The sequence below is a fragment of the Mytilus californianus genome, unplaced genomic scaffold (genome assembly GCF_021869535.1).
Source record: "Mytilus californianus isolate M0D057914Y unplaced genomic scaffold, xbMytCali1.0.p SCAF_3, whole genome shotgun sequence".
NCBI lineage: Eukaryota > Metazoa > Mollusca > Bivalvia > Mytilida > Mytilidae > Mytilus > Mytilus californianus.
In genome coordinates, this window is record NW_026262679.1 from 92,569,983 (window position 1) to 92,586,469 (window position 16,487).

The following is a 16,487-nucleotide window of genomic DNA, read 5'->3' on the forward strand; positions in this document are numbered from 1 at the left end:
GTTCACAAATTTTCATGTCAAAAACCAATAAAATGTGACAGTATTTTCCTTATCATTAATAAATATTGATATTACATGTAGATGTTTTTATTGTTTTAACATATTACTACAATTCCATGAGGTAATTTCTTCTCAATTTTGAAGGGCCTATACAAATCTGGAAGTTTCTTACTTTATTTTCACAGAGGAACTAGCTAATATAATATATAGTGCAACTAGATATGATACACTTAAACAGTTTTGAATTTGAACTGTTTAATATAATGGTATAATTAGTAATAAATAATCAATTGTTGAGACAACACACCCACCCACAGTGATACCATCAGCCTCCCTCAGCCTTCCTAATACAAAAAAAAAGATTATTTGAATTCATAAATTAATATACAAGACAATTACATTTATTATTAAACATGTTAAACGACAGTGACACTGACAATGAAACAAGCTAACTTAACACCAAAAGCACATTAAATTATCTTACTGAGTTATGAACTATTTCAAGTAAAAGCAGGACCTGGAATTTAGGTTGTGGACCTTTCAGTTTGGAGTGTCAAAGGTCCTGGACTGTCCAGTACCAAATGTTAATTTTAACCCCTGCATTCACAGTAAAGCGATTTTGACGTGTATTGCAATTCCAAGTAGAATTTACTTTTGGACATTAAACGTTTCGAATGCGTATTAAACTAATTCAAATCAGTTAATAATGTGAATCGAATTCGAATTATGTGCGAGCGCAGCATTGATATATCTAAGAAATGAAGAATATTAAAAAGATGGACAAAATATTTGTATTAAATTTGTTGCAATTTTTGTCTTGCCTTGACAGAGTCAAAAAGTGAGACATATATATATATATAGGCATGCTGTTTTGGCGGAATCAACAATGTATTAGTTTGTGATTTTGTGATAAGGTCTGGTTTCTGGTAGGTCAATGACATTTTGTAAGTAGTTGTGTTAGCATAGGCACATCTCATTACCATAGAGAATATTTGGCCCCACCCCCTTAGTCATGGTCTATTGACTTTGAAACTTTGCATAGTTTACATGTATATGTTTGTGATTAGGTCAGTTTAGGGGGAACCACTAGTGGTAGGTCAATGATATTTGGTGTGCAGTTGTATAAACTTTTTCATTTTTAATTTCCATTGAGATTATTTGGCCCCGCCCCCTCAATCATGCTCTTTTTACTTGGAAACTTATGTTACTTTGAAATTTCATTTATTAGTTTTCGATTAGGTTAGTATTAGGGAAACCAATAGTGGTAGGTCAATGATAATTGGCATGTAGGTGTAGAAGCATTAGTACGTCTCATTTCCATAGAGGATATTTGGTCCTCACCCCTCAGTCATATGCATGATCTATTGACTTTGAAACTTTTACTTAGTTTACATGAATGAGTTTGTGATTATTATGATTATGTCAGTTTAAAATTACCAGTAATCTTAAGTCAAAGCTATTTGGTATGCGAACGTATTGGTATTCAAAAGTTTCATTTCCATGGATATTATATAACCCCACCCCCTCATTATGGTTCATTGACTTAGAAATTGAATTTGTGTTAAGGTTTGTTTTAAGGGAACGACTTATGAAAAGTCAATGGTATTTGGTTTGCAGTTGAACAAGCATTGGCACCTTTCATTTCCATAGAGATTGTTTAGCCTTGTACCTTCAGTCATGGTTCATTGACTTTGAATATCACTTACATGTTAAAGTATTACTATTTTAAGTGTAACATTTGCATTATCAAAATAACAAATAGGCAAAACATTACGTTGTGTTAATAGCTTATTATAGATTAGACATGTGTAATTATTATAAAAATAAGGAGATGTGGTATGATTGCCAATGAGACAACTATCCACCAAAATTCAAATGAAGTGGATGTAAGCAATTACAGGCAACCGTACAGCCTTCAAAAATATATGTTGCATCATTGCTAGGCCATTATAACAACATCAGCATTTCTTGTAATACTAGTATACAAGAAAATTACACCATTTCAGATAGTTTCAGGTATGATTTGATAATTGTGCATAGTGGCACCAGCTGATCCAACTAAAAGCGCTAATATGGCATATTCAAACTCTAGTACATAGTGGAATTAAACCATGCATACACCACTGTTGGACACCATAATTGAAATTATTATTCTGAAAAGAATATTCCTCCATGCAGCCTGCAACAATTAGCAAAACCTATACTGCATAGTAAGATATAAACGACCACGAAATGACAAATGTAAAACAATAAAACTAAAGCAGCCTGATTTATGTACAAAACAATTATGAAAAATAAATATGATATACAGCAACAATCAACAATCACCAAATTACTGGGTCCTCACTATGGACAGGTACATACAGAATGTGGCGGGTTAAACATGTTAGCTGGCACAAAACTCTCCCCTAACATGGGACAGTGTATGTGCATAATCTCAGACATTAAATCTTTAAAAAATAAATTGGAAATAACTTTTGAAAGTGGTAGGATTGGATAGCAGAAACATTACGGTACAAACATTATTTGATACTTGAGAAATAGCTGAGATATATAGATTCTACCACTGCATTGAGTGTGATACGATATTTATCCACTCGAGACAGTTAAATTTTCAAATTTAAAACGCGAGGCTCGCCGAGCGTTTTAAATATTTAAAATTTAACTGTCGAGAGTGGATAAATATCGTATTACACGAGATTTGGTGGTGGAATCTGTTTCTCTTATGATTTTCAAACAATATGCAGGCAAACTTATTCCGTCTTTTCGAATGATCTGTAAAAAGATGTGTTCTTTCTATGTGACGTCATCAGGCATGGTCGCCTTTTTTCATGCCGTCACAATAGGAAATTCAGAGGAAAGCAAGTAAATTCGACGTCATAATCGGATTTTAACCAATGAAGAACTGAGATCAAATGAACCACACGTTGATTAAATTTTTTTTATACAATGGGTGCAGAATGGGATAAATTGACGAAGAATTAGAGAAAAATATTTTCATCCATTCTTCCACTATATTCATCTTAACTTCTGCCAAGTTTACCTTTGATTTTTTTAATTAACTGCCTATAGCGCCTTTGGTGCTTTGATTATTCATATTTAGCAGACTAATTACTGTGCCTATTTGATAGGCTTTGTACTCACAAATTGACCAAAATGTTTTTCAAAGTTGCTGTTTGAAATCATCTCCAAACTAATGACTGTATATTATATGTTATAATCATAAAGTATCAAAATTACTGATATTGACTAACTGTTCATACCTACCAACCTTTAAAGAAATTAAAAGTCAAACACAGGAATGGGATGGTAAGAATAACTGCTATAACACTTCACATGCTTCATATTTACAACCTTTCACTACAAATGAGCTAAAACTTTTCAGACGTTGATAAGTGTCAAGAGATGTTTTGAACTGTAAATTGAAAAAAACTTTTGGCCAATTGTTCAATGTAATGGTATTCAAAACTTGTCTAAAAATGGTCAAATAAGAGCTTAACATAATTATGGTAAACCAGTAGACACTTTTTCTATTGTTGAAGGTGCTACTGTGTTGACCCCTAGATTTCTTTTGAATTTTTGTTTTGTTGGGTTGTTGTCTCATTGGCCATGTTAACATACACTTTTTTCATATAAAATGTTTAATCAAATTTATTTGTTATTATGCTTTAATACATACAAAAATGATAATGCTTTTAAATTGTCATGAAAAAGTTTGATTTAGTTTCATGATGACTTCAATGTTCCAATATCTTGTGAAGGCTTCAGTGCTGGTATAACATATCCCACTAAATCTCGGAATAAATGCCAACCTAGGATCACAATAAATACAACCCATCTTGCAACTGTTCTTATAAATCCACTTGCCTGGAATGAAAAAAATCTTTTTGAGCATGAAAGTAGTTGGAAGGGATTACCTGTATATAACTATTCAGAAAAATGAAGAAAAAAAACCTTTGTAATTGTGTACGGGGTTAATGTTTGGTAACACTAGTACTGCATGATCAAGTAGTACCAGAGACCTATATATGGTATTTATCTGGTAGTACTCATAAGCTCACCTGAACCAAAGGGTTCATGTGAGCTATGGCCATCACTAATCCCGTTATTGGCACACACTTTTTCAAATTTTCTCCTCTGAAACCACTGAATAGATATGAACCAAACCTTGTGTGATGTTCCTTGGTATGTTTAGTTAATAACTTATGTATGATATTTGGATTTGTCAACAAACATGACCATGGTTGCTAAAAATATAACACTGAGGTAAAACTGCAGTTTTTATACGACCGCCAAAAAATTTTGCGGTCGTATATTGGTATGACGTTGGTGTCGTCGTCTGAAGACACATTGGTTTTCGCACTCTAACTTTAGTTTAAGTGAATGGATCTCTATAAAATTTTACCTTAAGGTTCAATACCACAAAAGGAAGGTTGGGATTGATTTTGGGGGTTATGGTACCAACAGTTAAGGAATTAGGGGCCAAAAGGGGGCCAAAAATACGCATTTTTGTAACTTCCAGACATAACTTGTGTGTTAGTGTATGGATCTCTCTGACATTGTACCACAAGGTTCCATATCACAAAGGGAATGCTGGTATTGATTTTGGGGGTAATTGCCTCAAAAGTTAAGGAATTAGGGGCCAAAAAATGGGCAAAAAACAAGCATTTTTCTAGTTTCATGACAATAACTTGTGTGTAAGTGTATGGATCTTTCTGAAATTGTACTACAAGGTTCCATATCACAAAGGGAAAGCTGGAATTGAGATTGGGGGTAATTGCCCAAAACGTTTAGGAATAAGGGGCCAAAAATAAGCATTTTTCTAGTTTCCAGACAATAACTTGTGTTCAAGTGTATGGATCTCTCTGAAATTGTACTGCAAGGTACCATACCACAAAGGGAAGTCTGGGATTGATTTTGGGGGTAATTGCCTAAAAATTTTAGGAAATAGGGGCCAAAATGGGGCAAAAAACAAGCATTTTTCTAGTTTCAGGACAATAACTTGTGTGTAAGTGTATGGATCTTTATAAAATTGTACTACAAGGTTCCATATCACAAAGGGAAAGCTGGGTTTGAGTTTGGGGGTAATTGCCCTAAACGTTTAGGAATTTGGGGCCAAAAAGGGGCCAAAAAACAAGCATTTTCTAGTTTCAAGACAATAACTTGTGTTCAAGTGTATGGATCTCTCTGAAATTGTACTGCAAGGTACCATACCACAAAGGGAAGGCTGGGATTGAGTTTGGGGGTGATAAATCATAAGGGGGTTCAAAAATTTGGGGGAGAGATTTTTTTTTCCTTTTTTTCCTTTTTTTTTTCTTTAAAATTTTCCGTTTTAAATTGGTTATTTCTGATTTATATATAAAAGCAAATAATAATGATATGGTTTGAATAGGTAAATTAAAAAATTTTAAGTTCTTAGACCACATTCATTCTTTGTCAGAAACCTATGCTGTGTCAAAGATTTACTCAGAATCCTAATTCAGTGCTGTATCAAGCTTGAATGTTGTGTCCATACTTGCCCCAACTGTTCAGGGTTCGACCTCTGCGGTCGTATCAAGCTGCGCCCAGCGGAGCATTTTATTGGATTATATCTCAAATATTGATACAGACAACTCATTTTGGAGTAATTGCAAAAATTATCAGTTGACTCCTTATAGAAGTTATTGCCTTTCAACCATGATTTTTACCAATTTTTTTAGTTCTTAGCTTTAATCTTTAAAAATCATTAGAAACGGTTCCCTACAAAAATTATCAACAAGGTAAGATATACTAATAAGTTGTCATACAGTTAACATGATTAATTTGCTGGGTTGTTAAAAAATTATTCATGATTAAAATGTCATAACTTTACGTGTGGATTAAATATGTGCATCAACAATAAGTTCCACTTTAATTGCTTTCTACAAACCATTAGGGCATGTGAAAAATTTGGGGATTTCGCCTGATCATGAAATAAGTGAAGATTTCCAGGTTTGCAGCAACTGCAGTGGTCAATTAACTCCTTATAGGAGTGTTTGCCCGAAAATGACAATATTTACCTTCTTTTTTTGTTGTGTTTTTGGCTAGAATCTTGAAAACTACATTAAGAGAAACTTATAAACACCAAAATTGACCAGCAATATAAGATCCACAAAACAGGTAGTTACTAGTATAATCCGGCTAATTTTCGAATGTTACATGGAGATAGCTTTAATTTATAAAAAGATTGCGATAAATCTGTTTTTGATCTTTACTACTAGAAAATAATCGACTAAGCCAAAATCAAAACCCCAGCAAAAACGGCAATGAATTCAGGTCATTTCGTAGGAGTAGAAAGTTCCTGTTGCACTAGTGGTGCCCTGCTTCGTAATGATAACTATAACAGTAGTTTCCTGGATAATGTCACGAAAAGTTCATATCCGGTGATAAGACGCATTCGGTTGTGGTCATAAAGGAGGAAAAACGGGGTTGTAGCTACGACAAATGCAAACTATTGTTAACTTAGACATAAGCAATGGATGTTATAGACTTGTCTGCTCATGTGACCTTGCCAGAGACTGACGGACGCCCTTGGACTGGTTATATTTAATGTAAATCAAATCTAATCTCTGATACAACTTAAATGAAGAACAAAACAAATCGACTGAACTGACGGTGCTATATATATATACAAGTCTAAATATAATTACAGATCCATCCATCCTATGAATGGATCTGTCGTAGAGTTGTCACTTGTTTAGACGTACAAGTCTAAATATATATATATATATATATATATATATATATATATATATATATATATATATATAATCGTAAAATGCATGCATATTAAAACAAGATGGTCAAAGTATCAAATAATATTGCAGTTTTCTTAACCGTATAATAATTGAATTTACGTGATCAGTGAATGCGTTGACTTTAGTAAACACCGCATTCAATCTGACCGAGATTTACACCATTTTTTTTCGAAATAAGAAAAAATAGACAATTGTGATAATGTTGCTAAAAATTACACAATATTTTCAGAACAGCAATATGTCGTGACTCTGGAGAGCTGTGATGGGGATGACCATTTCAAGAATCAATAGTATATTCAGTAAAATCAGAGACATATATGTATATATATATGTCTCTGGTAAAATGGACAAAAGTACATCAAAATGTGTCCGACACATTTGTTGACGAAACACAAAAATAGATAAGTTACATGTAGTTGTCTATTAATGTATTCTGCTATATTTTGACTTACCATTGCTTATATGTTCTGTTCAGAGATTCTTCAAATGCGTTCGAATGGATACAATTATCAACAAATGTACAACAAATATATTAAAAATCGAAATTCCAATATATTTCAAACTACGACGTAAATCATTGACAAAATGTAAATGATAAAGATAATACACGCACTGTCACCTTCAATTCTTATAACATAAGTAATACAGGTATATCTTCTTATAATGGTTCAAGGTTATTTTTTATCAATTAATATTTGTACAATTGGTATTACATGCACTCTGACAAACCGGTTGGGTTCACGTGTTGAACAGTTCGTTTACACATGTATTGATAAACATTTTATCTCGTCCAATGGCCTTTGCTTTAAAAGTAACTTTAAACAAAAACAAAAAATATTCAGGGTTAAAGTCCAGGAGTTTCCTACAGTAAAACGTGAATGTCATCTGTAAAGTTTATAGTCCACATATATGTTGTTAAAAACAAGGCGCATAATCCCAAATGATTCATTGTGACGGGTATCATGGACGATAACAAGTTCTCGTTAGTCACAACGTCAAATTATTTAAAGGATAGTTTCATGAGAGGCTTTTCGTAGAAAATTTCGTGTGCCAAGTCAGGAATATTATTATTTCCTCCCATCTACTCCCTTTTAAGATGCAATTATTTTTAAATTGAATTTGGTGACTTTTACTTTAAATTCCATTGTATAGTCCGGCTATAAAATCTCAAAGTTGGAATACCGATACTTGAACTAATTAGCACGGCCCGGACAGTACCATACCCAAGAAAATAAAGCAATAATGTATTAATTTGGCCAACAAAACAATGTTTAGGGCTGATTACTTATAAAATGTCATTACGATAGAAGTGTATATTATCCTTTGAAAACCAGGCCGTTCCTTATATTTACTTTTGCGCCAATTGCTATTTCACGATGTATCATTTGCGCCAAATATATTATTTTTCAAAGGAATTTCGGAATTCGTTTGCGCCAATTTACCTGTACGAATATTTAAATATTTACCGCATATATGATAATCATTTATAAATTATGGTATGTGTTGTACGGTGTTGAACCGCGCTGAAGTACGTCCATTATGCATTTTTCCGTATTCAAAATTCAATAATGAATAATGAAAAGTTCGTTATTCACTATTCAGCGTTTAATAATGAATAATGAAATAGTTTATATTTCAGTATTCAAGTTGAAAAGTGAATAATGAAATAGATCATTTATTTCTTGACAGTGACACTATATCCCGTATTTCTGAATTCGTCATTTTGATGGCAATTAACATGTATTCAAATTAAAAGTCTTTGAAATTTTTATCTTTATTTATTTATTTATTTAGTTTCGGAGGATAAACTAGTGGGTTTCCCTAACTATTTTTAACAGAAATTCCTTTTTTTTAATGTATCGACGACCTGAATACCAAATCATATATAAAATCAAAATACTATACATTGAAATCTTTTATTTTTAAAGGACCTTTGCAATCCTTCATCCCCTGATTATAGATATAACTTGTCGATTGTGTCGCAATGCCGATTAGAGGGGTTACGGAGGACCTAAATGCCAAAATACGCGTCACGGAACATTTTTAAGAAATAGCCAATTTTGAATAATGGAATAGACTGCTGCGACCCTTCAGCCCTTAATTACAGAGATGCCGTATACGTCATTCAAAAGCTTATCGAATGAGGAACAAAAGGTACATAATCAATGTGTGCTGCAATGCCCATTAGAGTGGTTACGGAGGACCTAAATGCCAAAATACACGTGAACATTAAGAAATAGCCTTTTTTGAATAATGGAATGGGTATTTTGAATAATGGAATGGACTGCTGCGACCCTTCAACCCCTAATTACAGAGATACTTTATACGTCATTAGAAAGCTTATCAATAGAGGAACAAAAGGTATATAATCAATGTGTGCCGCAATGCCGATTAGAGGGGTTACGGAGGACCTAAATGCCAAAATACGCGTCACGGAACATTTTTAAGAAATAGCCAATTTTGAATAATGGAATAGACTGCTGCGACCCTTCAGCCCTTAATTACAGAGATGCCGTATACGTCATTGGAAAACTTATCAATAGAGGAACAAAAGGTATATAATCAATGTGTGCCGCAATGCCCATTAGAGGGGTTACGGAGGACCCAAATGCCAAAATACGCGTAAACATTAAGAAATAGCCAATTTGAATAATGGAATGGACTGCTGCGACCCTTCAGCCCCTAATTACAGAGATGCCTTATTTGTCATTCGAAAGCTTATCGATAAGCTTTCGAATGACGTATAAGGCATCTCTGTCATTTACGTCAATTTCAAAAGCTGTTTTAAATTTATTTTCTTTATATTAATTTGAATATATGTTAATTGACATCAGAAATACGGGATATAGTGTCACAGTAAAAAATAAATGATCTATTTCATTATTCACTTTTCAACTTGAATACTGAAATATAAACTATTTCATTATTCATTACTAAACGTTGAATAGTGAATAATGAACAATTTCATATATAAAATATTCAATATAAATACCAATAAAAACAATATTCAAAGATCTAATTACAGTGTAGAATTGGTAACCTTTTCGAATAAGTTTGCAATGATGCACTGCATAAACACTACAGGGAACTGATATACTCACCGCATCCATCTTTGCGTCTATGTTTTGCCAATATCATAACTAGAGGCTCTCAAGAGCCTGTGTCGCTCACCTGTATTTATTGATGCTGTGGAAATCACGTAAAATAAGGTTAAAATCATAATTAATAGTATAAGATATTAGATATTATAATGATATCTAAGATAATAACAAAAAACTGCAAAATTTTTGTAAAATTACTAACTCAGGGGCAGCAACCCAACAACGGATTGTCGGATTCGTCTGAAAATTTCAGGGCAGATAAATCTAAATCTGATGAACATTTTTGCCACCTGTCAGATTTGCTCTAAATGCTTTAGTTTCAGAGATATAAACCAAAAACTGCATTTTACCCCTATGTTCTATTTTTAACAAAGTCGGCCATTGGAAAGCGGGGTCATCGGACAATTTTTTTAAACTAGACACCCTAATAATGATTATGGCCAAGTATGGTTAAATTTGTCTCAGTAGTTTCAGAGAAGATTTTTGTAAAAGATTACAAAAATTTACAAAAAATTGTTAAAAATTGACTATTAAGGGCAATAACTCTTAAAGGGGTCGACTGACAATTTTGGTCATGCAACTTATTTGTAGATCTTACTTGGCTGAACATTATTGCTGTTTACAGTTTATCTCTATCTATAATAATATTCAAGATAATTACCAATAAAATGCTCCGCAGGGCGCAGCTTGATACGACCGCAGAGGTCGAACCCTGAACAGTTGGGGCAAGTATGGACACAACATTCAAGCTTGATACAGCTTTGCATTTGGATTGTGATTAAATATTTGACACAGCATAGGTTTCTGACACAGAATGAATGTGGTCTAAGAACTTAAAAATTTTAAATTGGACATTCACCTATTATGGTCCAATATTCAAAATCTAAATACATGGTTAGATTCAGCATATCAAAGAACCCCAAGAATTCAATTTTTGATGAAATCAAACAAAGTTTAATTTTGGACCCTTTTGACCTCAATGTGGACAAAGTTGATAACGGGGCCCAAAAATCAAAAATCTAAATACATGGTTAGATTCAGCATATCAAAGAACCCCATATATTTAATTTTTGTTGAAATCAAACATAGTTTAATTTTGGACCCCGATTTGGACCAACTTGAAAACTGGGCCCATAATCAAAAATCTAAATACATGTTTAGATTCAGCATATTAAAGAACCCTAAGAATTCAATTTTTGTTAAAATCAAACTAAGTTTAATTTTGGACCCTTTGGACCTTAATGTAGACCAATTTGAAAACGGAACCAAAAATTAAGAATCTAAATACACGGTTAGATTCGGCATATCAAAGAACCCCAATAATTTAATTTTTGATGAAATCAAACAAAGTTTAATTTTTGACCCTTTGGACCTCAATGTGGACCAATTTTAAAACGGGGCCCAAAATCCAAAAACTTAATACACGGTATGATTCAGCATATTAAAAAACCCCAAGAATTCAAGAATAAAACCCCATTGAAATTGGTCAAGAAATAAGCAATTTATACGAAGTATCTTCTTTTGCACAATACTGTGCAATTAAATATTTCTTGCTATTGCGCAATACTGTACAATTGACAATTTCTTGCTATTGCGCAATATTGTGCTATTGGATATTTCTTGCTATTGCGCAATACTGTGCAATTGAAGATTTCTTGCTATTGCGCAATACTGTGCAATTGAAGATTTCTTGCTATTGTGCAATACTGTGCAATTGAAAATTTCTTGCTATTGCACAATACTTATTATGTAATAATTTACACATCCTGTTTGGTGTGTATCTCCTACCATATCATTATTATTTGCTTTTAAATATAAATCAGAAATAACCAACTTAAAATGGTAAAATTTTAAAAGAAAAAAAAAGGAAAAAAAGAAAAAAAAGGAAACCCCCCCCCCCAAATTTTTTGAACCCCCTTATGATTCATCACCCCCAAACTCAATCCCAGCCTTCCCTTTGTGGTATGGTACCTTTCAGAGAGATCCATACACTTGAACACAAGTTATTGTCTGGAAACTAGAAAAATGTGTTTTTTGGCCCCTTTTTGGCCCCAAATTCCTAAATGTTTCGGACAATTACCCCCAAACTCAAACCCAGCTTTCCCTTTGTGATATGGAACCTTGAAGTACAATTTCAGAAAGATCCATACACTTACACACAAGTTATTGTCCTGAAACTAGAAAAATGCTTGTTTTTTGCCCCTTTTTGGCCCCTAATTCCTAAAATATTGAGGCAATTACCCCCATCATCAATCCCAGCCTTCCCTTTGTGGTATGGTACCTTGCAGTACAATTTCAGAGAGATCCATACACTTGAACACAAGTTATTGTCTAGAAACTAGAAAAATGTGTTTTTTGGCCCCTTTTTGGCCCCCAATTCCTAAACGTTTAGGACAATTACCCCCAAACTCATACCCAGCTTTCCCTTTGTGATATGGAACCTTGTATAACAATTTCAGAAAGATCCATACACTTACACACAAGTTATTGTCATGAAACTAGAAAAATGCTTGTTTTTTGCCCCTTTTTTGGCCCCTAATTCCTAAAATTTTGAGGCAATTACCCCCAAAATCAATACTAGCATTCCTTTTGTGATATGGAACCTTGTGATACAATGTCAGAGAGATCCATACACTTACACACAAGTTATGTCTGGAAGTTACAAAAATGCTAATTTTTGGCCCCTTTTTGGCCCCTAATTCCTTTACTGTTGGTACCATAACCCCCAAAATCAATCCCAACCTTCCTTTTGTGGTATTGAACCTTGTGGTAAAATTTCATAGAGATCCATTCACTTAAACTAAAGTTAGAGTGCGAAAACCAATGTGTCTTCGGACGACGCCGGACGACGCCAGACGACGACGACGACGACGACGACGACGACGACGACGACGACGACGCCAACGTCATTCCAATATACGACCACAAAAAATTTTTTGCGGTCGTATAAAAACTGCAAAATTTCCTTAAAATTACCAATTCAGGGGCAGCAACCCAACAACAAGTTGTCAGATTTGTCTGAAAACTTCAGGGCAGATAGATCTTGACCTGATTATCAGTTTTACCCTATGTCAGATTTACTCTAAATGCTTTGGTTTCAGAGATATAAGCCAAAATCTACATTTTACCCATATGTTCTATTTTGAACCATGGCGGCCATCTTGGTTGGTTGGCGGGGTCATCGGACACATTTTTTAAACTAGATACCCTAATGATGATTGTGGCCAAGTTTGGTTAAATTTGGCCCAGTGGTTTCAGAGGAGAAGATTTTTGTAAAAAGATAACGACGACGGACGACGACGACGCCGACGACGGACGACGGACGCCAAGTGATGAGAAAAGCTCACTTGGCCCTTCCGGGCAGGTGAGCTAAAAAAGCAAACTTCTACTTACATTAAACTGTTTAGTACTAATGCAGCAGCAGTTAAAAGTAGGCATCTTGTTTTTGTACTGTTATGAATCACAGTTTATGACCAAACTCAGTAAAGACCCGTCTTAATTGCATTTAATTGATAAATTCAACAACACTTACCGTTATCGTGGCCGGGTACTTGTACATCCCAACAACAAAAAGACACTTAGCACAGATCTGAGAGTACTCGCAGTTACTGACGGCTAGTTCAAAGTCATTAACAAAACTAGTAAAAAAAATCCTGCATCTAAGACTAATTTATCAATCAGTACACATCCAACATCCAATGGATTTAGTGTAAAGACGTCATAAACAGTCAGAGAAAAACATGACCTTGTGCAATGCTATCCTGGTTCCCGGTACTACGTTCCAGGTATTAGCTAATAGCCTTACGCTGTCACGAGGTGACATATATATTGGTATATGTATAACATACTGAATATTGCGATCGGGAACCAGTCTAGTGCAATGCCAAGATACAGGTATCGACAGATTGTAGAGCCATGAATGTGCATATGTATATAACAATAATATTTAGTTTGCTTTTAACTTACTGATAACAAAATCAATATTAATACCAATAAAAACAATATTCAAAGATCTAATTACAGTGTTGAATTGGTAACCTTTTCGAATAAGTTTATTTAAAGGATCGATAAGTTTACCGGGATCGTTTCTAAATTTCCGGGCACGGAAAACAACATCTCCGTATAAATGAGGATGTGCTATTCCGTTTGAAATAAGTTTTCTACAGGTACAACCAAACTTCAAAACCAAATCTTTATATCTAGGGAAGAATTTAGTAAAGGTTTTAAGTAATTTATGGTAACGAAATCCCTGACTTAATAATTTACCAGTAATACATAGATTACGTTCATTCAAATCCAAAACGTCACAACAGACACGGGCATAGCGAACGAGTTGTGATATATAAACACCGTAAGATGGTGCCAAAGGAACATCACCATCCAAAGTCCATATTACACTTCATGGAAAACTAAAGACTAATTAGCAACAAAAAAAGTAAAAGGTAGAATTCATTTAGGAATATATTTCAACTATATACAAGTACAGTTTAAAAATATGAAATAAAAATATACGGTTATGCTAAAATGCACTCTCAAGTCAATACAAGGATATCCCATGAAAGTATGCCCGCTTATTTCCAATGGTGTCCTTAACGTGTATAGGCTTAGAATAAATAAACTGTTGACACAGAGATATATCTCGCCTGTCGCATAAAATTCAGAAAAAGACAATATGATGGACATAGCTAATTAATTCAAAGTCGCTGGACCATGAACTAGTGGACAGCACCTCGAAATGGTCCACAAACTGAGATGTACAGACAGTAATGTAACTTTATAGAAAATATAGTTGTCTATTGTAAGTTGTTCCTATCAAACTAACTTAAGCAGAAAACTTAACATTAAAAATTGATTATTAATTCAAAGTCACTGGACCATGACCTACGGGGGCAGGGAGTCGAAATCATAAGTCGTCAAACTGATATGTACTGATAGTTATGCAACTTTATATTAAATATCAATGATCTATCACAAGTAGTTCCTATAAAACTAACTTAAGCAGAAAACTTAACATTGAAAATTGCTAATTAATTCAAAGTTGCTGAACCCATGACCTAGGGGGCAGGGCCTCGAAATAGTCGTCAAACTGATATGTTCTGATAGTAATGCAACTTTATATTAAATATCAATGATCTATCACAAGTATAGTTCCTATCTTACTAACTCAAGCAGAAAACTTAACAATTGTTGACGCCAACTACTACGTCGTCGCCGGAAAAGCGTTTTCCGCGACTTTCGTCGTAAACAAGACAACAATTAAGAGGTGTAACTTTAGTCACAAATAAAGGTACAAAGTGACTTGTTTTTCAGATGTTGCTTTACTGCAGCTATATATGATTATTTGGAAGTACATTCCAATCGTTTATAGTATTTAAGAAAGAAATTTTGAGTCCACTCTATTAACTTTAGGAACAACTTGTGACAAAATTGGATTGGCGTGATCTAGCATTTTATCCGTGTTGTTCTTTGACTTCTTTTAAATATGCGAGACACTTGTTGTTAAGGTCATATGACCCTGCCAGATTGACATGAACACCTTACAATCATTCCATACATCAAATATAACTCACCTACTATTTACAGTATTTGAAAAACCGACAAAACCATGAAAACTTAACATTGCCAATAAACCATGAAAACGGGGTCAAAATTATCAACCCTGCCACAGACATGTTTTCCTTACAATCATTCCATACACCAAACGCAGTGCCCCTGTTGATTATAGTATATGAGAAACAGACCAAACCTAAAATAATAAACATTGTCCAATGAATCATGAAAATGAGGTCAAGGTCAGATAAAAACTGCCAGTCGGACATGTACACTTAAAAATCATTCCATATACCAAATACAGTTGAACTATTGTTTATAGTATCTGAGATACGGACTCCACCACGAAAACTTAACCTTGATCACTGATCCATGAAATGAGGTCGAGGTTAGGTGAACCCTGTAAGACAGACATGTAGACCTTGCCGTTGAACGATCGGTCCCATCTGAGACTATGTGTTATAGTAGTCTCAGGTCCCATATACCAAATATAGTTATCCTATTACTCATAAAAAGCTGGGACAAATACATTTATCTATTAGTCCCAGTAATAAGCGAGTACTTCACATGACAGAAAAATGATAGATTTTTTTCAAGCAGTCACTGAACCATGACAATGAGGTCAAGGATAATGGACATATGACAGACGGAAACTCATAATGAATCTATATCTCAACAATTATCAATTATAATGAATCCATAAAAAATTTGAAAACTTGTGTCATATTTGTATTTTCAGCCATGATAAGTCAAAGTCCAGTTACTTATTTTGATCACACACATACTCTTCAAATCCACATACCATTTGTAATGAACTAACGGCATCGTCACATATTTTGGACATAGGTACTTGTGGACAGGACAATTTTTTTAGCCCCCCCTTTTTTCTAAAATCAATTTTTTTTTAATTTTAATTACTTTTGCGTTGTCTATGACATATTAATATCGATATACTAGAAATAACATGTACTTACTATTTACTATCAATTCCTAGTTTACTATCCACAGCTTTCACTGATATCAATGGCTATGCATAAACAACCTCCAAGTGAGACAAAAA

The 16,487-nt window shown here is 33.9% G+C and overlaps 1 long non-coding RNA gene across 1 annotated transcript; it reads right to left on the minus strand.

Annotated features, from left to right (window-relative positions):
• Positions 1-3,623: 3,623 nt before the first annotated feature.
• On the minus strand, positions 3,624-7,707 carry LOC127735457 (uncharacterized). Its single transcript, XR_007998422.1, has 2 exons — positions 7,229-7,707; positions 3,624-3,867 (listed from the first exon to the last, which is right to left on the minus strand). It is a non-coding gene; the product is annotated as an uncharacterized LOC127735457 (long non-coding RNA).
• Between the last annotated feature and the right edge of the window lie 8,780 nt (positions 7,708-16,487).